General features: G+C 48.4%; 1 protein-coding gene and 1 long non-coding RNA gene across 5 annotated transcripts in view; one reads left to right on the top strand and one right to left on the bottom strand.

The window, feature by feature from the left end:
- On the bottom strand, window positions 1-22,134 carry LOC135014036 (uncharacterized). Its single transcript, XR_010212620.1, has 3 exons — window positions 21,787-22,134; window positions 3,779-3,832; window positions 1-271 (listed from the first exon to the last, which is right to left on the bottom strand). It is a non-coding gene; the product is annotated as an uncharacterized LOC135014036 (long non-coding RNA).
- A 14-nt stretch (window positions 22,135-22,148) lies between these two features.
- SPATS2 (spermatogenesis associated serine rich 2) overlaps window positions 22,149-25,369 on the top strand; it is a 206,994-nt gene continuing 203,773 nt past the window's right edge. For 3 of the 4 annotated variants that reach the window (XM_063952680.1, XM_063952676.1, XM_063952678.1), the window contains exon 1: window positions 22,149-22,238. The gene's annotated coding sequence lies outside the window, so the exon portion shown is untranslated. Of the gene's footprint in view, window positions 22,239-24,204; window positions 24,305-25,369 lie in introns of all 4 variants that reach the window. The other variant, XM_063952677.1, reaches the window with a different exon arrangement.

Below are 25,369 nucleotides of genomic sequence, written 5' to 3'. Positions count from 1 at the left end.
TTTATTTATTTTTTAAGTTTTATTGAGGTTTTTTATAAAACAAACATTTGGGGAGAAGGGATCAGTAGAATGAGAGGGAGAGGGATGAGGAAACATCCCTTCGAAGATGAGAGCTTCGGAACAGTTGACAATAACGTTCAGCATGAAACCAGATGCCGGCAGGCGAAGCAAAATCCCCAACTATAGCGACACCAAAAGATATCCCGCACCAGTTTTATAGGTAAGTACTCAGATGGTTTATCCCCTCTCAGAATTGATTTTTGCAAGAACTCTGTGGAATATAAAGGAAACACTTGTAACAAAATATTACCACTAGACATCTACAAGTTTAATGAGAATTACTTGCCACCAATAAATAAAACTATATATATTTACAATCACTCCTTAGCGGGGCTATTAAGCCTTTATTAGTAGAGGGGCGTGACAGCCTTTATTAAAAAAAATTCTCTCTACCACAGTGTATTATAGTAGCTTTGACCATTTAATTCTATTTTAATATACCTTTTATTATAATTTCACACTTTATTATTTTTTTGTTTTGTAAATTTCACCTTATTTCACATTATGCATTTTTTTTTAATGTATACCAATAAAGATTTAACTTTTTATTGTTGTCGCAGTGCACCCACGATTGAGCTCTTCTTTTCTTTGTGTCGATGAAACAAAAGCCCCGACACACTGAACCTGTGTGTTTACGGGTGTAACTGCAGCTTTTACCGGCCGAGCTAATCAAATAGCCCGACCGCAGCACCCGAAGATACATCGGGGGTTTTTACTCCCGATGTCTCTTCGGGCAAAATTGAATATCCCACATAACTTTCATAAACCTTCCGATCAAATTGCATCCACTCTGTACAGTCCACACATATCCTCACGTCTTCTCATTATTCACTTTCTCTTCCTCTTGAACCCAGTTCATCATTGCTGTGTGACCATATCATACAGCCCTCCAAGAACCTTTGCAATCTGGCGGACAACTACGCAATAGCTAGCACCTTTCCTTGTATATACATGCCTATTTCCCTATAGATTGTAAGCTTGCGAGCAGGGCCTTCCTACCTCTATGACTGTTTGTTATCACCCAGTTTTGTTATATCATTGTTATTTCCAATTGTAAATCGCAACGGAATTTGCTGCGCTATATAAGAAACTGTTAATAAGTAAATATCCCTGTTAGTCTCAGAATGCAGACAAGAGGAGGGAGGTAGAGGATACACTGGGAATAAAGAACAGGTAGTATATGTTCAGGTTAGGTGAGAACTGACATTCCAAGCCTGATATCAAGGGTCAGGAGTCAAGAAAAAAGTACATGGCAGCAAGAGTTCAATCATAGTCAAAGGTATAAACTCAGTGGCCACTCTATTAAATACACCTTTCTTTTACTAAGTGGGAATACCCTTGTCCCAATATATCTAGGGATCTCAGCACACCATGGCAGGCATCCCCCCCCCCCCCCCCCCAATATTTGAAATAGGGAAAGCCTGCGTGCCAAAAATGGATAATGGTCTTGTGGGGAAGGGGTGTGGCCTCACAATAGTACCACCACTTCAAATTACGCAACACAGTGATACCCCTTACTCACATTACACAGCATAGTAGTGTCCATTATATATATTACACCACAAAATAGTGTCTCTTTTTCACATTACACCAGAGTATTGTCCCTTATTCACATTACACCACACAGTAGTACCCCTTATACACATTATGCCACACATTAGAGCCCCTTATTAACATTACACTACACATTAGTACACGTTATACACATTATGCCACATAGTAGTATCCCTTTCACATTGTGCCCACACAATATTAATTCCTCTTACACATTATGCCCACACAGTAATAGTGCCCCTTTCACATTATGCCCACAGTAGTAGTGCTCCTTATACATTATGCCCACAGTAGTAGTGCCCCTTACACATTATGCCACACAGTAGTAGTGCCCCTTACACATTATACAACACAGTAGTAGTGCCCCTTAACATGATGCCACACAGTAGTAGTGCCCCTTTCACATTATGCCCACACAGTGGTGATCCTTGCACATTATGACCACAATAGTAGTGCCCTTTACACATAATGCCACACAGTAGTGCCCCTTACACATTATTCCTACAGTTGTAGTGCCCTCTTACACATTATGCCCACACAGTAATCCTTATCAAACCCAAGATTACTTAAGTGGATATATCAGCAGTGCCTTGCCTGGCTGAGATGGGGTGCTGCCTGATGGTCAAGCACTGCACTACAGTGATCAAACTCAGTATAAACTACAGCTCCTGGCAACAAGAGCTGCTGGGAACTGTAGTTTATATTGAGTTTCTACAACTGTTTAGTTTGGTGATCCTGTAGCCACAGTTTCCTGTTCATAGCTGACAGGAATGGAACACACGTTGTGTTCTGCTGCATGGCTATTTGAGGTCATATCAACTTCCGGTCAGCTTGAACACGGTTAAAATAAGTATTCCTGAATCCCTACTTAAAACTAGTATATATTGCATTGATATGATGCTATGGTGTATGATACTTTAAGTGTACATTTAGTCTTATAAATAGACCCCTCTGTGTGATCAACTCCAGAGCGGGACCGGCCGTCTGATTACCTAGCTACCCCTATTAAAAGTGTGCAAGAATGGTCAGCCACTTAAGCACAGCACAGGGGCATAACTAGATATTTGTAGGCCCCATAGCAAAGGTTTATAAGGGCCCCTATGTACCACCCAATTGTGATAAACGTATATAACATATATAGATGGGCCCCTCTCAGCTCTGAGTTCTATAGCAGCTGCACCCCTTGCACCTATGGTTGTTATGCCCTTGGCATAGCATTTGGCATTTGATTATGTGCCCCAACATGAACACTTGGTACACCCCGTTCACATGCCTATGTATCCACTTGTGATGTACTGCGCATGCGGAATACGTTGTACACTTTCATGTTTGGGCCAGATTTTCACTTCACGTCACAAGGGGGCATTAAAGTACTTCCATGAACTGCAGCAGTAACCTGCTTACAGCAGTGGTACATGTTGACAGTTACTGCTTCATGTATGTAACTATGGAACTAATTCAGACCTGATTGCTCCTCTGCGAATTTGCAGAGGTTTGTGATCAGATAGTCGCCGCCCAGACAGAGTGAATACCCGCCCCTTGCAAGTCTGCGTACGCCGTGCGAAAACCTTTGCAAACGCCGGTCAGCTGCAAATTCATTCGCAACTCATTCACCATCTAATGCTTTTTCTAGTCTGTGCAGTCTGTGCGTAGCCCATGACCTACAGTGCGAAATAAACAGGCTGTTCGGGGCCGGAGCTGACGTCACACACCCTCCCTGAAAATGCTTGGGAACGCCTGCGTTTTTACTGACACTCCCAGAAAACGGACAGTTACCACCCCCAAATGTCTGCTTCCTGTCAATCAACTTGTGTATAGAATTACAAAGATTACAACAATGGTGCGCAACAAAATTCCCCCACAATGCAGCTGTGGTTTGTGTGTGTGAGTAAGCACCAAATTACTCAAAATACGATGAAAAGAAAAGTACACAAAAACTATTCAGCGCTAGAGGGAAAACCACATTCACCAAGTGTGATAAATTACAACACCACTTCACCAACTCCTATGAGTGTATTAACACTTGTTATACTTATTTAGAGTTTGATAATACAGTGCTGTCCGTCCTTAGGATACCATAATTCATCTAAAGGACGAAAGACATATAATAGTGCAGATTGATTTAAAATTGAATAATTCGTTTTATTGCACGATGTACACTTACTTAGTGCTTTTTAAAGCGTACTGGATCATCCACACAGGCAATGCAGCAAAGAACCTTTTCAGGATATCCAAGGCGTCGTGTGGAGTACCATATAAAACAGAAAAGTGCAAAAAATTAGTGCAGAATGATAAAAAATAAGATTTTAAACCTACCGGTAAATCTTTTTCTCCTAGTCCGTAGAGGATGCTGGGGACTCTGTAAGGACCATGGGGTATAGACGGGCTCCGCAGGAGACATGGGCACTCTAAAGACTTCAGATGGGTGTGCACTGGCTCCTCCCTCTATGCCCCTCCTCCAGACCTCAGTTAGAGAACTGTGCCCAGAGGAGACAGACAGTACGAGGAAAGGATTTTTGTTAATCTAAGGGCAAGATACATACCAGCCCACACCATCCACACCGTACAACTTGGAACATACGAACCAGTCAACAGTATGAAACAAAACAGCATCAGCCAGAGACTGATCAAAACTGTAACATAACCCTTATGTAAGCAATAACTATATACAAGTCTTGCAGAATTTAGTCCGCACTGGGACGGGCGCCCAGCATCCTCTACGGACTAGGAGAAAAAGATTTACCGGTAGGTTTAAAATCTTATTTTCTCTTACGTCCTAGAGGATGCTGGGGACTCTGTAAGGACCATGGGGATTATACTAAAGCTCCAGACCGGGCGGGAGAGTGCGGATGACTCTGCAGCACCGATTGAGCAAACATGAGGTCCTCCTCAGCCAAGGTATCAAACTTGTAGAATTTAGCAAAAGTGTTTGAACCCGACCAAGTAGCCGCTCGGCAAAGTTGCAATGCCGAGACACCTCGGGCAGCCGCCCAAGAAGAGCCCACCTTCCTAGTGGAATGGGCCTTTACTGAATTTGGTACCGGCAATCCAGCCGTAGAATGAGCCTGCTGGAACGTGTTACAGATCCAGCGAGCAATAATAAGAATTTACTTACCGATAATTCTATTTCTCATAGTCCGTAGTGGATGCTGGGACTTTCGTAAGGACCATGGGGAATAGCGGCTCCGCAGGAGACTGGGCACAAAAGTAAAAGCTTTAGACTAGCTGGTGTGCACTGGCTCCTCCCCCTATGACCCTCCTCCAAGCCTCAGTTAGGATACTGTGCCCGGACGAGCGTACATAATAAGGAAGGATTTTGAATCCCGGGTAAGACTCATACCAGCCACACCAATCACACTGTACAACCTGTGATCTGAACCCAGTTAACAGTATGATAAACGTAGGAGCCTCTGAAAAGATGGCTCACAACAATAAACAACCCGATTTTTTTGTAACAATAACTATATACAAGTATTGCAGACAATCCGCACTTGGGATGGGCGCCCAGCATCCACTACGGACTATGAGAAATAGAATTATCGGTAAGTAAATTCTTATTTTCTCTGACGTCCTAGTGGATGCTGGGACTTCCGTAAGGACCATGGGGATTATACCAAAGCTCCCAAACGGGCGGGAGAGTGCGGATGACTCTGCAGCACCGAATGAGAGAACTCCAGGTCCTCCTCAGCCAGGGTATCGAATTTGTAAAATTTTGCAAACGTGTTTGCCCCTGACCAAGTAGCTGCTCGGCAAAGTTGTAAAGCCGAGACCCCTCGGGCAGCCGCCCAAGATGAGCCCACTTTCCTTGTGGAATGGGCTTTAACAGATTTTGGCTGTGGCAGTCCTGCCACAGAATGTGCAAGCTGAATTGTACTACAAATCCAACGAGCAATCGTCTGCTTAGAAGCAGGAGCACCCAGCTTGTTGGGTGCATACAGGATAAACAGCGAGTCAGATTTTCTGACTTCAGCCGTCCTGGAAACATATATTTTCAGGGCCCTGACTACGTCCAACAACTTGGAGTCCTCCAAGTCCCTAGTAGCCGCTGGCACCACAATAGGTTGGTTCATGTGAAACGCTGAAACCACCTTAGGGAGAAATTGAGGACGAGTCCTCACTTCTGCCCTGTCTGAATGAAAAATTAGGTAAGGGCTTTTATATGACAAAGCCGCCAATTCTGAGACACGCCTGGCTGACGCCAGAGCTAACAGCATGACCACCTTCCATGTGAGATATTTTAATTCCACAGTGGTGAGTGGTTCAAACCAATGTGATTTTAGGAACCCTAAAACTACATTGAGATCCCAAGGTGCCACTGGTGGCACAAAAGGAGGCTGTATATGCAGTACCCCCTTGACAAACGTCTGAACTTCAGGCAATGAAGCCAGTTCTTTCTGGAAGAAGATCGACAGGGCCGAAATTTGAACCTTAATGGATCCTAATTTTAGGCCCATAGACAGTCCTGCTTGCAGGAAATGCAGGAAACGACCCAGTTGAAATTCCTCTGTGGGGGCCTTCTTGGCCTCACACCACGCAACATATTTTCGCCAAATGCGGTGATAATGTTTCGCGGTTACATCCTTCCTGGCTTTGATCAGGGTAGGGATGACTTCATCTGGAATGCCTTTTTCCATCAGGATCCGGCGTTCAACCGCCATGCCGTCAAACGCAGCCGCGGTAAGTCTTGGAACAGACAAGGTCCCTGCTGGAGCAGGTCCTTTCTTAGAGGTAGAGGCCACGGGTCCTCCGTGAGCATCTCTTGCAGTTCCGGGTACCAAGTTCTTCTTGGCCAATCCGGAGCCACGAGTATAGTTCTTATAGTCCTCTCCTTCTTATGATTCTCAGTACTTTGGGTATGAGAGGCAGAGGAGGGAACACATACACCGACTGGTACACCCACGGTGTTACCAGAGCGTCCACCGCTATTGCCTGAGGGTCCCTTGACCTGGCGCAATATCTGTCCAGTTTTTTGTTGAGACGGGACGCCATCATGTCCACCTTTGGTTTTTCCCAACGGTTTACAATCACTTGAAAGACTTCTGGGTGAAGTCCCCACTCCCCCGGGTGGAGGTCGTGTCTGCTGAGGAAGTCTGCTTTCCAGTTGTCCACTCCCGGAATGAACACTGCTGACAGTGCCACCACATGATTTTCCGCCCAGCGAAGAATCCTTGCAGCTTCAGCCATTGCCCTCCTGCTTCTTGTGCCGCCCTGTCTGTTGACGTGGGCGACTGCCGTGATGTTGTCCGATTGGATCAATACCGACTGACCCTGAAGCAGAGGCCTTGCTTGACTTATGGCATTGTAAATGGCCCTTAGTTCCAGGATATTTATGTGAAGAGACGTTTCCATGCTTGACCACAAGCCCTGGAAATTTCTTCCCTGTGTGACTGCTCCCCAGCCTCTCAGGCTGGCATCGGTGGTCACCAGCATCCAATCCTGAATGCCGAATCTGCGGCCCTCTAGAAGATGAGCACTCTGTAACCACCACAGGAGAGACACCCTTGTCCTTGGAGATAGGGTTATCCGCTGATGCATTTGAAGATGCGATCCGGACCATTTGTCCAGCAGATCCCACTGAAAAGTTCTTGCATGGAATCTTCCGAATGGAATCGCTTTGTAAGAAGCCACCATTTTTCCCAGGACTCTCGTGCATTGATGCACTGACACTTGGCCTGGTTTTAGGAGTTTCCTGACTAGCTCGGATAACTCCCTGGCCTTCTCCTCCGGGAGAAACACCTTTTTCTGGACTGTGTCCAGAATCATCACCAGGAACAGTAGACGTGTTGTTGGAATCAGCTGTGATTTTGGGATATTTAGGATCCACCCGTGCTGACGTAGCACTACCTGAGATAGTGCTACTCCGACCTCTAACTGTTCCCTGGACCTTGCCCTTATCAGGAGATCGTCCAAGTAAGGGATAATTAAGACGCCTTTTCTTCGAAGAAGAATCATCATTTCGGCCATTACCTTGGTAAAGACCCGTGGTGCCGTGGACAATCCAAACGGCAGCGTCTGAAACTGATAATGACAGTTTTGTACCACAAACCTGAGGTACCCTTGGTGAGAAGGGTAGATTGGGACATGGAGATAAGCATCTTTGATGTCTAGAGATACCATATAGTCCCCTTCTTCCAGGTTCGCTATCACTGCTCTGAGTGACTCCATCTTGAATTTGAACCTTTTTATGTAAGTGTTCAAGGATTTTAGATTTAAAATTGGTCTCACCGAGCCGTCCGGCTTCGGTACCACAAACAGCGTGGAATAATACCCCTTTCCCTGTTGTAGGAGGGGTACCTTGATTATCACCTGCTGGGAATACAGCTTGTGAATATCTTCCACTACCGCCTCCCTGTCGGAGGGAGACGTTGGTAGAGCAGACTTCAGGAACCGGCAAGGGGGAGACGTCTCGAATTCCAATTTGTACCCCTGTGATACTACCTGCAGGATCCAGGGGTCCACTTGCGAGTGAGCCCACTGCGCGCTGAAATTCTTGAGACGGCCCCCCACCGTGCCTGAGTCCGCTTGTAGAGCCCCAGCGTCATGCTGAAGACTTGGCAGAAGCGGGGGAGGGCTTCTGCTCCTGGGAAGAGGCTGCCTGGTGCAGTCTTTTTCCCCTTCCTCTGCCCCGGGGCAGAAATGAGTGGCCTTTTGCCCGCTTGCCCTTATGGGGACGAAAGGACTGAGTTTGAAAAGACGGTGTCTTTTTCTGCTGAGAGGTGACCTGGGGTAAAAAGGTGGATTTTCCAGCCGTTGCCGTGGCCACCAGGTCCGATAGACCGACCCCAAATAACTCCTCCCCTTTATACGGCAATACTTCCATATGTCGTTTGGAATCCGCATCACCTGACCACTGTCGCGTCCATAACGCTCTTCTGGCAGAAATGGACATCGCAGTCACTCTAGATGCCAGGGTGCAAATATCCCTCTGTGCATCTATATTTTCAGTCAGGGAATCCGACCAAGCCACTCCAGCGCTGCACATCCAGGCTGAGGCGATTGCTGGTCGCAGTATAACACCAGTATGTGTGTATATACCTTTTAGGATATTTTCCAGCCTTCTATCAGCTGGTTCCTTGAGGGCGGCCGTATCGGGAGACGGTAACGCCACTTGTTTTGATAAGCGTGTGAGCGCCTTATCTACCCTAGGAGGTGTTTCCCAACGTGCCCTAACCTCTGGCGGGAAAGGGTATAGTGCCAATAATTTATTAGAAATCAGCAGTTTTTTATCGGGGGAAAACCACGCTTTATCACACACCTCATTTAATTCATCTGATTCAGGAAAAACTACTGGTAGTTTTTTCACACCCCACATAATACCCTTTTTTGTGGTACTTGTAGTGTCAGAAATATTCAATGCCTCCTTCATTGCCGTGATCATGTAACGTGTGGCCCTACTGGACATTACGTTTGTCTCCTCACCGTCGACACTGGATTCAGTATCCGTGTCTGGGTCTGTGTCGACCATCTGAGGTAACGGGCGTTTTAGCGCCCCCTGACGGTGTCTGAGACGCCTGAACAGGCACTAATTGATTTGCCGGCTGTCTCATGTCGTCAACAGTTTTTTTGCAAAGTGCTGACATTGTCACGTAATTCTTTAAATACGACCATCCAGTCAGGTGTCGACTCCCTAGGGGGTGACATCACTAACACAGGCAATTGCTCTGCTTCCACATCATTTTCCTCCTCATACATGTCGACACAATCGTACCGACACCCAGCACACACACAGGGAATGCTCTGAAAGAGGACAGGACCCCACGAGCCCTTTGGGGAGACAGAGGGAGAGTTTGCCAGCACACACCAGAGCGCTATATATATACAGGGATAACCTTATGTAAGTGTTTCTCCCTTTATAGCTGCTGTTTTATATTAGCTGCCAATAGTGCCCCCCCTCTCTTGTTTTACCCTGATTCTTGTAGCAGGACTGCAGGGGAGAGTCAGGGAGCCGTCCTTCCAGCGGAGCTGTGAAAGAAAATGGCGCTTGTGTGCTGAGGAGAAAGGCTCCGCCCCCATCAAGGCGGCCTTTTCTCCCGCTTTTTTCAGGAAAACTGGCAGGGGTTAAATGCATCCATATAGCCCAGGAGCTATATGTGATGCATTTCTTTAGCCATATAAGGTTTTTATAGTGTTTTATTGCGTCTCAGGGCGCTCCCCCCCAGCGCCCTGCACCCTCAGTGACCGGAGTGTGAAGTGTGCTGAGAGCAATGGCGCACAGCTGCAGTGCTGTGCGCTACCTTATCTGAAGACAGGAACGTCTTCTGCCGCCGATTTCTCCGGACCTCTTCGCTCTTCTGGCTCTGTAAGGGGGCCGGCGGCGCGGCTCCGGGACCCATCCAGGCTGAACCTGTGATCGTCCCTCTGGAGCTAATGTCCAGTAGCCAAGAAGCCCAATCCACTCTGCATGCAGGTGAGTTCGCTTCTTCTCCCCTTAGTCCCACGATGCAGTGAGCCTGTTGCCAGCAGGTCTCACTGAAAATAAAAAACCTATTTAAACTTTTACTCTAAGCAGCTCAGGAGAGCTACCTAGCATGCACCCTTCTCGGCCGGGCACAAAAATCTAACTGAGGCTTGGAGGAGGGTCATAGGGGGAGGAGCCAGTGCACACCAGCTAGTCTAAAGCTTTTACTTTTGTGCCCAGTCTCCTGCGGAGCCGCTATTCCCCATGGTCCTTACGGAAGTCCCAGCATCCACTAGGACGTCAGAGAAAGTCTGCTTAGAAGCAGGAGCGCCAACTTTGTTGGCTGCATACAGGACAAACAGTGCCTCTGTTTTCCGAACTTGAGCCATCCTGGCTACATAAATTTTTAAGGCCCTGACTACATCAAGGGACTTGGAATCCTCTAAGTCCCCCGTAGCCACAGGCACGACAATAGGTTGGTTCATATGAAATGACGAAACCACCTTAGGCAGAAATTGAGGACGAGTTCTCAACTCTGCTCGATCCACATGGAAAATCAGATAGTGAGAAATTTTAATTCAACCGTTTGAAGAGGTTCAAACCAGTGTGATTTTAGGAACTGTAACACCACGTTAAGGTCCCATGGTGCCACTGGGGGCACAAAAGGAGGCTGGATGTGCAGTACTCCGTTCACAAAAGTTTGGACTTCCGGGAGAGAAGCCAATTCCTTCTGAAAGAATATTGAAAGGGACGAAATCTGTACCTTAATGTTATCCACTCCTGTTTGTAGAAAGTGGAGAAAACGGCCTAGGTGGAAATCTTCCGTAGGAGCATTCTTGGCTTCACATCAAGATACATACTTCCTCCAGATACGGTGATAGTGTTTCGCCGTCACCTCCTTCCTAGCCTTTATCAGAGTAGGGATGACTTCCTCCGGAATACCTTTCCCAGCTAGGATTCGGTGTTCAACCGCCATGCCGTCAAACGTAACCGCGGTAAGTCTTGGAACGCGAAGGGCCCCTGCTGCAACAGGCCCTCCCTGAGAGGAAGAGGCCACGGATCTTCTGTGAGCATGTCCTGAAGATCTAAATACCAGGCCCTTTGAGGCCAATCTGGAACAATGAGTATTGTCTGCACTCTTTTTCGTCTTATGATTCTCAATATTTTGAGATGACTGGAAGAGGAGGGAACACATAGACCGACTGGCACACCCATGGAGTCACCAGGGCGTCTACCGCTACTGCCTGAGGGTCCCTTGACCTGGCACAAAATCTCCGAAGCTTCTTGTTGAGGCGTGACGCCATCATGTCTATTTAAGGAAGTCCCCAACGACTTGTTATCTCTGCAAAAACTTCTTGATGAAGTCCCCACTCTCCTGGATGGAGATCGTGTCTGCTGAGGAAGTCTGCTTCCCAGTTGTCCACTCCCGGAATGAAAACTGCTGACAGAGCGCTTACATGATTTTCCGCCCAGCGAAGAATCCTGGTGGCTTTCGCCATTGCCACTCTGCTCCTTGTCCCACCTCTGCGGTTTACATGAGCCACGGCTGTGACGTTGTCTGATTCACCGCTTGTCGTAGGCTGTTGTATATGGCCCTCAATTCCAGTACGTTGATGTGTAGACAGGCCTCCTGGCTTGACCATAGTCCCTGAAAATTTCTTCCTTGTGTGACTGCTCCCGATCCTCGAAGGCTTGCGTCCGTGGTCACCAGAACCCAGTCTTGAATGCCGAACCTGCGACCCTCGAGAAGGTGAGTACTCTGCAGCCACCACAGGAGAGACACCCTGGCCCTGGGGGACAGGCTTATTTTCTGATGTATTTGTAGATGGGACCCCGACCACTTGTCCAGAAGGTCCCACTGAAACGTCCTCGCATGGAACCTGCCGAAGGGGATGGCCTCGTAGGTCGCCACCATTTTTCCCAGTACTCGAGTGCATTGATGGACTGACACTCTTTTTGGTTTTAGCAGGTCCCTGGCCATGTTCTGGAGTTCCTGGGCTTTTTCCATTGGGAGAAAAACCCTCTTCTGTTCCGTGTCCAGAATCATGCCTAAGAAAGATAGCCGAGTCGTTGGAATCAACTGTGACTATGGTAGATGTAGAATCCAGCCATGCTGCTGCAGCACTCTCAGGGAGAGCGACACGCTTTTCAGCAACTGATCTCTCGATCTCGCTTTTATCAGGAGATCGTCCAAGGATGGGAAAATTGTGACTCCCTGCCTGCGCAGGAGCACCATCATTTCCGCCATTACCTTGGTGAAAATCCTCGGGGCCTTGGAAAACCCAAACGGCAACGTCTGAAACTGGTAATGACAGTCCTGTACAGCGAATCTCAGGTACGCCTGATGAGGGGGATATATGGGGACATGAAGGTATGCATCCTTTATGTCTAGAGACACCATAAAATCCCCCCCTTCCAGGCTGGAGATAACTGCCCAGAGCGATTCCATCTTGGATTTGAACTTTTTCAAGTACAGGTTTAGGGATTTTAGATTCAGAATGGGTCTGACCGAGCCATCCGGTTTCAGGACCACAAACAGAGATGAATAGTACCCCTTCCCCTGTTGGACATGGGGAACCTTGATAATCACTTGCTGTTGACACAGTTTTTGAATTGCGGCTAAAACTATTTCCCTCTCTGGGGGAGAAGCTGGTAAAGCCGATTTGCAAAATCGGCGATGAGGCACCTCTTCGAATTCCAGCTTGTAGCCTTGGGATACAATTTCCATCACGCAAGGATCCACGTCTGACTGAACCCAGACCTGGCTGAAGAGTCGAAGACGTGCCCCCACCGGCGCGGACTCCCGCAGCGGAGCCCCAGCGTCATGCGGTGGATTTAGTAGAATCCGGGGAGGACTTCTGCTCCTGGGAACTAGCCGTAGCAAGCATTCTTTTCCCTCTACCTTTACCTCTGGCGAGGAAGGAAGAGCCCCGACCTCTTCTGGACTTATGCAACCGAAAGGACTGCATCTGATATTGTAGTGTTTTCTTTTGCTGTGGGGGAACATAAGGTAAAAAAGTAGATTTACCCGCGGTAGCTGTGGAAACCAGGTCCGCGAGACCCTCCCCAAATAAAACCTCACCCTTGTAAGGCAAAACTTCCATATGTCTCTTTGAGTCGGCATCACCCGTCCATTGGCGGGTCCACAGGGCTCGCCTAGCAGAAATTGCCATGGCGTTGGCTATTGAACCTAACAGCCCAACGTCTCTCGCAGCGTCTCTCATATATAAGGCTGCGTCTTTAATGTGACCCAAGGTCAATAAAATGCTATCCCTATCTAGGGTATCAATGTCAGATGACAAGTTATCTGCCCATGCTGCTACTGCGCTACATACCCAAGCCGACGCTATTGCCGGTCTGAGCAAGGCACCCGTATGTGCATAAATTGATTTTAAGGTAGTTTCCTGTCTGCGATCAGCAGGATCCTTGAGGGCTGCCGTGTCTGGAGACGGTAGCGCCACCTTCTTGGACAAGCGCGTCAAAGCCTTGTCCACCCTGGGCGAGGATTCCTACCGTAACCTGTCCTGTGCGGGGAAAGAATACGCCATAAGAATTCTCTTGGGAATCTGCAGTTTCTTGTCTGGATTTTCCCAAGCCTTTTCAAATAACGCGTTCAGCTCATGAGATGGGGGAAAGGTTACCTCAGGCTTCTTTTCCTTAAACATGCATACCCTCGTGTCAGGGACAGACGGGTCATCTGTGATATGCAAAACAGCTTTTATTGCAATAATCATATAATGAATACTTTTGGCCCCCTTGGGTATAACCTCGCATCATCGTAGTCGACACTGGAGTCAGAATCCGTGTCGGTATCAGTGTCTGCTACTTGGGACAGGGGACGTTTCTGAGACCCTGGAGGGCCCTGTGATACAGCCAAAGCCATGGATTGACTCCCTGCTTTTTCTCTGGACTCTGCTTTGTCCATTCTCTTATGTAATAAAGACACATTTGCATTTTAAACATTCCACATATCCAACCAATCAGGTGTCGGCGTCGCCGACGGAGACACCACAATCATCTGCTCTACCTCCTCCTTAGATGAGCCTTCCGCTTCAGACATGCCGACACACACGTACCGACACCCCCCACACCAGGGACGTGCAGTCAGGGGAGGCAGTGCCTCCCCTGTCATTAATGATTAAAATAATACAAACAAGATACTTATGACACATATTCTGTGTCATAAGTATCTGCTGTAGCATTTGCATTATTTTAATCATTTCTACCTTATAAAAATTGGCTGTGTGTGTTTCAGAGGCACCGCTCTCAGTGCCTCCAGCTAACAATATGAAAGAGTTGGAAACGGGGGGCGAGGCCGAGCATCGGGCAGTAAAAGCCCATAAAAAAATCCATATAAGCGGCACCTACTAGAAGTGCTGCTTTGACACGCCCCTGTCAATAAGGTATATATGATTGGCCAGTGGCAGCGCCCCCACCCCCGTCATCAAAGATATAGATATATTTTTATTATTTGCATATGCAGCCGCCCCCCCACCCCCCCAAGCCCGTCACCCAGCAGTCCTCTGAACGGACGGGGAAGTAGGGCAGCGCAGTGTCGTACCAAGGGGGGGTGCAGGTGGTATCTTCTGGCCCCCCATCTAAGGGGCCCACGATCGGAGCTGCAGTGCAGAGATGATTACAGGATCCAGCAGCAGCAGTCCCAGCAACGGCCGTACAGATGAGAGAGAGCTGCTGCTGCTGGAGGCGGAGTCTGGAGAGAAGAATCATCCCCGACTCCTGCAGGCTGAACCAGCGGCGGCTGCGGCTTTTTAAGTTCCTCTCCTCTCGTGGCGCCGTGACAGCGCTGTGTAGCCGACATTGGGGGGATAAGACTTCATGACGTCTCATCCCCCGAGAAGGCAACGAGGATCAGAACACACCTGCGGGAGTCGGGACTCTGGAGCTGAACTTTTAAAAGTGCACTGAGGTCAGTCAGAAGAGAGGTAGGGGAGCAGAAAGGAGGGGGGGGGGGGTTGTTAAACTGGGGGTATCATTACATATATTTGATGAGGTGGCAGTGAAAGGTTAATTAAATATGTAAACGGTGGGAGTGAGAGGGGTTACTAAATATTTATTGGGTGGGAGGATCATTAAATATTTAAGGGGTGGGGTTGAGGGGGGGGCAGTAAATATATAAGGGGAGAGGGTGTATATAAACATTGACTCACCACTCATATCCAGCATCCTGGTGGGTGCCCTCCAATGCAAGGGTTAAAGAAAGATCTGGCGTCACTCATGGTCATAGTATAAATAATGATAAGGCGGTTACAGGTTACATCTGTATACTTCTCAAAGTTTCAGTTTTATTTTATGAAAAAATATTCATCTGACATCATGCTCACTGCGAATAGGCGCCATTCTGACGTCAGTGGCAGTCTGGGTCAGCAGTAAGCATAACTGTATATGGGGCTTGGTGAAGAGTAGTTAAGGCAAGCCACAGTTATCTTATTTTAATCTTGATGAATTTTTTTTAATAAAATTGAAACATTGAGAAGTTTATAGGTGTAACCGCCTTATCAATATTTATACACTGACCAAACATACATACATACATACATCTTGCACAGGGGGCAGAGGCCCGGCGGACACATCCAGAGGCACGGTGCTGACATGAGGTACAGGGCCCACTGTCTAAGGTGCCCCAGGCCCCCTGAAGGCTTAATCCAGCCTTGCGGCAGCTATTTCCTCTCCTCTCTTGCGCCGGCTCCAGCAGCCTGCGGTGCACTCACCGGCCAGCGCAGGCTACGCAGCCCTCTAGAAGTGGAACAGCTGGAGGATGGGCAGCCCCACCACTGAGATCAGATTTGTTAATTCCTATGTCTGTTATCGGCATGAGCCGCGTCTGGCTGTGATTTATGGGGGAGATATGCTGGTACTTTATTTTGACATGGGCTAAGCTCACCCATGCTGTATTGGGAACCCAAGGCTGTACTGCGTATGTTGTGTGCTGTATGCATACTGCTGACAGAGTGGGACAGTAATGTACTCTCCCTAATATCACCCTATCCCAGTCACCCCCTACTGTCAACCAAAGCTGGCACCAACTGTTGTCACCATCTCCCTGTAACCCACAGCTGGCACCCTGTCCCTGTCACCCACTGCTGTCACCCTCTTCCTGTCATCAGCTTCCTGGCATCACCCTCTGTCACCTACTGCTGTCACTCTCCTGGCATCACCCACTCCCTGTCACCCACAGTTAGCACTGTTGGCACCCTCTCAATGTTACCCCCTTCTTGTCACCAGCTCCCCGACATCACCCTCTCCCTGTCACCCACTACTGTCACCCTCTCCCTGTCACCACCCTGGCATCACTGTCTCCCCATCACTATCGCTCTCCTGTCACCCTCTGCCTTTCCACACGGCCACGCCTCTTGTTGTGAGGCCACACTCTCACTGCAAGTCCACAACCAGTTTTCTGGGAGCACGTTTGCCTTCAAGGCATGCAGGGTCAGTGGCGGTAGCGGGCTTCAGCTCGGAGGCGGTAGCGGGCATTGTCGGGACTCGGCGGACATTTTGGCTGCAGTGCCTCACCAGCCACTGACCTCACCGCACGCCACTGCCCCACACACACTCAGGGATAGATAGATATATATATATATATATCTATATCTATATATATCAGGAGACAGTCCCCCAATAAGGTCCTTTGGAGAGACAGAGAGAGAGTATGCCAGTACACACCCAGTGCCACCGGACACTGGAATAAAATCCCAGTCAGTACAGCGCTTTTATAAAAATATACTCACTGCGCCAAATACATGGCCCCCCTCTTTTTTGCCCTCTGTACATGTGCACAGCAGGGGAGAGTCCGGGGAGCAAGCTTCTCTGCAGCGTGCTGTGGAGAAAATGACGCTGGTTAGTGCTGAGGGATCAAGCTCCGCCCCCTCAATGGCGGGCTTCGGTCCCGCTCAAATCCTTATACTGGCGGGGTTTTTTGCAATATACAGCCTCCGCCGTATATATCTATGCCAGTGTCCCTAGAGGTTTCATAATTGCTGCCCAGGGCGCCCCCCCCCCCCTGCACCCATACAGTGCCACCAGTGTGTGTGGTACCTCATTGAAGATCTGAAGTCTTCAGCCGCCTTTGAAGTCTTCTTTCTTCTCATACTCACCCGGCTTCTATCTTCCGGCTCTGTGAGGAGGACGGCGGCGCGGCTCCGGGACGAACGGCGAGGGTGAGACCTGCGTTCCGACCCTCTGGAGCTAATGGTGTCCAGTAGCCTAAGAAGCAGAGCCTATCATTTAAGTAGGTCTGCTTCTCTCTCCTCAGTCCCTCGATGCAGGGAGCCTGTTGCCAGCAGTGCTCCCTGAAAATAAAAAACCTAACAAAAGTCTTTTACAGAGAAACTCAGTAGAACTCCCCTGCAGTGCACCCAGTCTCCTCTGGGCACAGGATCTAACTGAGGTCTGGAGGAGGGGCATAGAGGGAGGAGCCAGTGCACACCCATCTGAAGTCTTTAGAGTGCCCATGTCTCCTGCGGAGCCCGTCTATACCCCAGGATCCTTACGGAGTCCCCAGCATCCTCTAGGACGTAAGAGAAACAATAGCAGCTTTAATACAATATTGCACTTACAAACATTAGTTAATGTATAGCATTAACAGAATCCACTAGGCAGAACAGCTGGTCCCAGCTCCTGATAATCCCCAAAAATATGTCCACGGGTACACTGTAGCTCACTTCCGGATAGTGAGCTCAGTTCTGAAATGCGTTTAGCGATGGTATGATTGTTTCTATCCGCTTATGCTGGACTTTGATGCTCAAGCTGCTGAACTGGATAAATATATATTTTTTCTAAATTTACATTAATATCTATTAGGTCGAACATCATAGGTGTGCGCAGGGGGGGGTGCCTGGTGCACACAGGCACCCCCTAATGTCTGGCACCCCGATCTCACATGCCTGATGCAGCGATCGCCGAGCAAGCTGATTACTGTCCCCTCTGCGCTGCACCCTGTCAGGACTGCATTACTGACCGGACGCCTGGGTTAATCAAGGGTGCCACTGCCACCGGCTTTCAAACTCCCGGCTCCACCTCCATGTGCAAAAACTGCGTGATGTGACGTGATTACATCATGCTGCTCGCACGCCCACCCGCCACATGCCCACCTCTCTCCTATGCTATGCAGGGCCGGTTCTGGGGCTTTGCGCGCCTCGGGCGGCAATGGGGGGCGTGGCTTCGTGCAGGGGGCGTGGTCATTTACAGACTGAAACAGACTGAAATGTGCCCCCCGCTGCCGCTGGGCGCTGTGAAGCCCTTCGTGGAGAGGTCCTTTAATGCCGGTGCGCGATGACGTCATCGCGCACCGCACAGTAAAGGACCTCTCTACGAAGGGAAACTCTAGTTTCCCTTCACAGCGGCCGGGGCAGCGGGGGGCACAGCAGCAGCGGATCTTGCCCTGGTGCAGTGCCCTCCGGAGGGCGCCGGCGCCCTCCGGAAGGCGGTGCCCCGGGCAAAAGTCCTGCTTGCCCGTGACAAGATCCGCTACTGATGCTATGCCAAGGCCAGCCACTGATGAGGAGCAGCATGCAGCCAGCATTCCTCTTAGGAAGACAAATTCAATACTGGCATGCGGCCGGCAGCAGCATTGACACGTCACTCGTTTTTCCAGCAGCAGCAGCAGTACTAGTCTGCGACTGTCAGTGACAGTGAGTGGCTGACTTGTAAGTAAGCTGCTGCAGCTTGCAGGGGAAAGAGAGGGGAAGCCAGACCAGGCTGAGGAGGAGCAGTGTAATTGCAGTGAGTGCCATCAGGGGTGTTTGTTTGGTGCACACCACAACATCTGACAATGTAGCTGCATTATTAGGATTGGTGAAGGGTGAATATTTTGTATTGCGTTGACCATCAATAGATGAGCTAGACACGCCCAAAAGGCGGGGCTAGACACACCCCTCTGACGGTGGACCCCCTAATAAAATGTGCTGCGCACGCCTATGTCGAACATTATAATTATTTGTCGGCCACGACCGATGCACCACGGATGGTAGTATAATTTTGGACGGGTATTGAACCCAGAAGTACTTACTGTGAGTATAGATAAAAAGAGGGATATTGGGGACGAAATCCTAGGTGTAAATAGTCACTATTGATTTTTTCTACAGAAAAAATCCAGAGAAATTGTATCATAATATTACGAATCAACATTCGATCCTCAAAGTGAGGGACCTCACAATACCAATTTGAGAGTAAGTAGTTAATTTGTATGCGTTTACATAACAAATCTGATTTATGACAAAATAGGTTAATTACACTATATCTGTATTTTTCAAATAGGAATAATCCTAATCTTCATCCAGTCTGACACATTTATTCTGGCTCTGTAAGAACGGAATGGAATTTGAGACTATTTACTATTCATAGGTAAATATTACCTTTATGACTTTAAAGTGACATATAAATATTGGTGAACATCCTATTTTTTCAATGACCTATGAGAGGTGTATGTATACATGTGCACAATTACTAACTATGATACCGACTATAACTTTGTGATATGTTTTTATGATATCAAACTGATGTCCTTTTCTTTTTGTTCTTCTTTTTCTCATTTTCCTCCATCGACAAACCAGCTATGTCCTGTACCCCTGATGAAGTCCCAAGTGGACGAAACGTGTTGGGTTTTATGAATGATCTAATTAGTATTATTTTACTAGTACATTGTATAAAAAGAATATTGTTTCTATGAGATGCTATACAACTGTACAATTTTAAATTTGTTTTAATAAATGTGTTTCATTTGATCTGCTGGTTGGGAACTTAATTTAAGTGTAGATTGGTGTGCGCCCTCAGAATATTGTATCGATAGTATTCTTTTATCCTTCACTAGCAGGGGGATATTTCTTGAGGTGCAGCCTTATTATTACAGCGCGAGTTAAGGGTATATTGTGTATAATAAATATATATATATATATATATATATATATATATAAACATACACTACCCAGATAAAAATGTAGCCAGACTTACTTTTTGCTGGCAGGTTGCTGTGACAAAAGAGACAGGACTCTGGAGAGCTCACTCAGTCCTTTGTGTCTCCGCTGATCCAAACGCTGCCACTGTCCTGCAGCCTGCGCACTCAGCTAATGACTGAGCCGCAGGCTGCTACTTTACATGGTACTGGACAGCTGAGCCGTCGCTCAACTGTCCTGTACTGTTAGGCGTGGCGCCGTGGCTGCTAGGTTGCCAGAGCAACCAAAGGGAGCCGGAAGCACAGCGCCGCAGATCGGTAAGAGCGCAGATCTGTGGCGGGGGGCCCGGGGTACTTACCCCCAGGCCCCCCCCTTAATCTGGCTCTGAGTGTGTTCAGTCTGTGCATAGCTGAATACTTACTCCTACAGTGCGAAGAAATCAGGCTGATAGGGGCCGGAGCTGACGTCACACACCTGCCCTGAAAACACTTGGGAACACCTGCGTATTTCCTGACACTCCCAGAAACCACCCACAAGGTCCTCTTCCTGTCAATCACCTTGTGAACGCCCGTGCAATTGAAATTTTCGCACCATCCTGTCGCTGTTTGGCGACACGTATGCGCATTGCGGTGCATACACATGCACAGTCATTCGATAATCGGCCGCTGAGCACTTTCGAACAATAGCTATCAGGTCTGAATCGGGCCCTATTGTTTTGCGTGGCAACATCTTACTGTGGATCATTCTCGGCTTTATGGGGAAACGGGCTTCTTGTGTTTACAGGAATTCTGTGGCAGTGATAACTGAAGAAAGCTCAGGACCATCAGCAGGAGGGCTGATATGCAGGCAATCTTTTCTTCAGCCACATAGGGAGTTTTCTTCAAGCTGCCAGGGATATGTATTTTTTCCATGTAGCCCAGCGGGCATTTTTGTGCGCCTGGAAACTCCCCCTAAGTGCGTGCCTGTGAGATGTAATATTGTCTTGTTTGGAAAATATGCCTTCTTTATTATTTTATTAGCTTTTAACTGGGTTCAACAGTATATTTGAAAACTACTGAAAAAAGTTAAATAAAACTAAACTTGGATCTACAAAATTAGTTTTCAGTTTTTTCCTTATCCTGTAAACTGGGGCACATGTGAGAATGAGCTCTGGACCTACCTCCCAACTGCATGTGAGTTAGGGCAAATGTCCTGTGAAATCAGTCCTTCTACTATTGGGAAAATTGGGCCGTGTGGCTAAAGCGGGTGTGGTTCATTAGGTCGACATACATTGGGTCGACGTGGTCATTAGGTTGACATGTACTAGGTCGACATGGAAAAGGGTCGACATGAGTTTTTATACTTTTCTTGGTGTCGTTTTCTTCCAAAAGTGACGGGGAACCCCAATTAGTGCACCGTAACCGCTCGCATGGCTTGCTGCGCTCGGCACAGGTTACCATTCCTAATTGTGGTCCACGTGGATCGTTAAATATGAAAAAGGTCAAAAAATTTAAAAAATTGTGAAAAACTCATGTAAACCTTTTTCCATGTCGACTAAGTGATCATGTCAACCAAACGTGGTCGACCCAATGTATGTCGACCTAACTCATGTTGACCTAATAACCGCCATGTGGCTGAAAACTGTGTCAGGGGTGCGGTGAGAACGCCAGGCCCACATGGTAATAATTTTCCTTTTTTTTTTTTTTTAAACACGGTCATACTATTTTTATTGTCCACACTGAAAACAAGTTGCAGGCACAATCACGAAGCCTTTACAATTGGCCATGATATTGTTTGTAGCAATAATCATTCTACCTGTGACATTATTACAGGCACAATATTTCTGAAGTCCATAATGAGGTGATATATTATTACAGTACTTCTTACATTCAGCTTTCTCCAGGATATGCACAACTTCCTCTCCTATGGAGGAAACTACAGCTCCTGCTTTCATTTGTTTCCTCTGGAATGGAGTAATGATTACTATGACTGTCCTTCGGCTCACTTCGGATCCAATCGCCTGTTTCCGGCAATCTCCGTGACTACTCGGAAATCCTCATCTATTTCCGGACACATCATCCAATCCCATCTTTCCTTACAATCGCCTGTGGGACTGCCACTTTTTTTTTCTCGTGTCGGTCCCGCCCACTGTGCGTTAGGTAACACTGTGTTCCTATTGGTGGCCTGTGTTTCCCCGCCCCCTGAAAGAGCCATCGCTCCACCCACATCTCCTCCCAGTTTGAGAAAAAGAAAAACCCTCCACCTCAGCCGCTGAGAACTCGGACCCGGCACCGGCCCTCCTCCCCAGGATTCAGCAGACACTGCGGATGCGAGTAACGGTATGGCTCTTGTGTGTAACGACCGGGGATGGGGGGGCCGCATTGAGGGGGTGCTCGCACTCCGGCCCCCAAGACCCTGCGGCTCCCCCTCTTCGATTAATCACGGCAGTTCAGTTGTGTGTGGCAGCCGTGGCCTGAGCCTCTCCCGCAGCGCAGCCACTGGGACAGGGTGTACAGGCTGTGTGCTGCGGGAGAGCCGTGAGGATGCTGGAGGCAGTGGGGGAGGAGAAGGAGGAAGGGCAGGGGATGCTGCAGGGCAGGATGGAGGTGCAGAGCCTGGTCCTATGGCTGGCGGCGTGGCTGTATCAGCCAGGCTAAGATGCATGTGTAGTGGAGGGAGGGGGACCTGGCTGCACACGTACTAGGTGACTGTGTGACAGCTCTGACATACATGGGCTGCTGCTGCTAGCTGGGGCCACATAGATGGGCTGCTGCTGCTAGCTGGGGCCACATAGATGGGCTGCTGCTGCTAGCTGGGGCCACATAGATGGGCTGCTGCTGCTAGCTGGGGCCACATAGATGGGCTGCTGCTAGCTGGGGCCACATAGATGGGCTGCTGCTGCTAGCTGGGGCCACATAGATGGGCTGCTGCTGCTAGCTGGGGCCACATAGATGGGCTGCTGCTGCTAGCTGGGGCCACATAGATGGGCTGCTGCTGCTAGCTGGGGCCACATAGATGGGCTGCTGCTGCTAGCTGGGGCCACATAGATGGGCTGCTGCTGCTAGCTGGGGCCACATAGATGGGCTGCTGCTGCTAGCTGGGGCCACATAGATGGGCTGCTGCTGCTAGCTGGGGCCACATAGATGGGCTGCTGCTGCTAGCTGGGGCCACATAGATGGGCTGCTGCTGCTAGCTGGGGCCACATAGATGGGCTGCTGCTGCTAGCTGGGGCCACATAGATGGGCTGCTGCTGCTAGCTGGGGCCACATAGATGGGCTGCTGCTGCTAGCTGGGGCCACATAGATGGGCTGCTGCTGCTAGCTGGGGCCACATAGATGGGCTGCTGCTGCTAGCTGGGGCCACATAGATGGGCTGCTGCTGCTAGCTGGGGCCACATAGATGGGCTGCTGCTGCTAGCTGGGGCCACATAGATGGGCTGCTGCTGCTAGCTGGGGCCACATAGATGGGCTGCTGCTGCTAGCTGGGGCCACATAGATGGGCTGCTGCTGCTAGCTGGGGCCAAATAGATGGGCTGCTGCTGCTAGCTGGGGCCAAATAGATGGGCTGCTGCTTGCTGGGGCAACATAGATGGGCTGCTGCTTGCTGGGGCCACATAGATGGGCTGCTGCTAGCTGGGGCCACATAGATGGCAGCTGGGGCCACATAGATGGGCTGCTGCTATCTGTGGCCACAAAGATGGCAGCTGTGGCCACATAGATGGGCTGCTGCTAGCTGGGGCCACATAGATGGGCTGCTGCTGCTACAGTAGCTGTGTGCCTGGCGGTGCACGTACATGGAGAGTGGTGCCTGCTGCAGAGGACTGGAGGGGCTGAGATCCGGGGCTCAGTAGCAGACAGCTGAGGTGCCTGTGGAGGAACCATGCTATTTCCAGCGTAGGGTAATTCCTATCACAGACCTCCTCCTAGTACAGTGACACTAATGTGATAAGGCAGTCACCAGGAAGGGCTGCATGCAATGCCCAATAACTACTCAGCAGAAATAAGTGCTAAATGTAGATATTTTCTTTTTGCTTGTTATTATTTGATGTTTTGACAGCGTGTTTCTAAATGTGACAGGTGTGATCCTGCAGACTGTCGATCTCTGTTTTACACTTACTTGAGGAAATCTAGGCTAAATTACATGTAGTCTGTAATGTTTATATTTTCTGACATTCTGATCAGGTAAGATGCTTCTATTACATCTGCCTGCAACTGTACTGTGCATTCATTAGGCTGACAGTTAAATATACTATTTTCTATTTTGTATCCCATGTCATCTGGAAATTTGTGTCTCGCCAAATTACAGGAGCTGTCCAGCTTGACATCTCCCCTGTGTGGCTAGCCACGCTACAGATCTTGTCATACTGAATGGCCAGGTTGAAACACGTCCATTTTTACAACTGAATGTGAGTTTTTAGAATAGGGCATAATGAAGACTTGGTTGTCACGAATACACTTGCCTAAGGGTGTGTACACATGGTGAGATTCGGACTTAACCGATTCTCACTGTGCGATCCGAATCGGGATCGCAAGGTGACTGTCACCTTGCGATCTGCACTATCTTTTCTTCCGATTCTGACTATATAGTCAGAATCGGTGACAGTCACCTTGCGATCCCGATTCGATGCCGATGCGCAGCCCCGCGCGGTCGGCATCGGCAGAAAAAATAGACTGTGCAGGCAAGTCAATCTTGACTATCTCTATAGAAGAGATAGTCAAGATTGACACTTAGCCAAAATCGCACAGAACCAGGATCGCAAGCACACTCATTATGTGCTTGCGATACTGGCTAAGTGCCGACCCGGCCCCTGTCGCACAGTGAGAATCGGTTAAGTCCGAATCTCACCGTGTGTACACACCCTTATATGTGCCAAATCCTATTGTCCACACTAGCTTCATAGTTGCTGGTCAGTACAGTGTCTTATTTGTGTCACTGAGCATCCTACAAGTTATGCTGACTTTCTTTATATAGGTTTCTGATAAATGACTCTCTAATGCGGTTGTAATGTGTTCAGGACTGGTGCTTAAACAAGTCATTTACTCTTGTCCTATACATAATTTTACCGTCAACGCTGATCTTTTGTCTGCCTTTTAAGTCGAAAAAAAAAATCCTTCCAGTTATCCCAGTGAGGTCATAGCTGTCTGCTGGACACTGGAAGTATTAACCAGTAAATATTTCCCAACATCACTTTACAGGTGGGGTGTGTAAGGAAATGCATGCAAATATAAACGTGGTTTCTGTATGATCTGAAACCTCATAGCCTTTCTGTAATTCTTGTGTTAAAGGGACCTGAGAGACATTGTTGGTGTTTTTTTTTTTTCTTTTGATTCAGTTTGATTTAAAAAATGATAATATCTGAAGTTGATGAAGTTAATGACAGTTTGTTGTAGTCCATATACCGTGGACCTGTGCACATTTAATACAGTAGGTGAATTGGATTATATGGAAGTTATGGTAAGAGCTAATCTTG

This window comes from Pseudophryne corroboree, chromosome 2 (assembly GCF_028390025.1).
Source record: "Pseudophryne corroboree isolate aPseCor3 chromosome 2, aPseCor3.hap2, whole genome shotgun sequence".
NCBI classification, from domain to species: Eukaryota; Metazoa; Chordata; class Amphibia; order Anura; family Myobatrachidae; genus Pseudophryne; species Pseudophryne corroboree.
The sequence above is the reverse complement of the archived record's forward strand: the minus strand, read 5'-3'. Positions and strand labels throughout refer to the sequence as shown.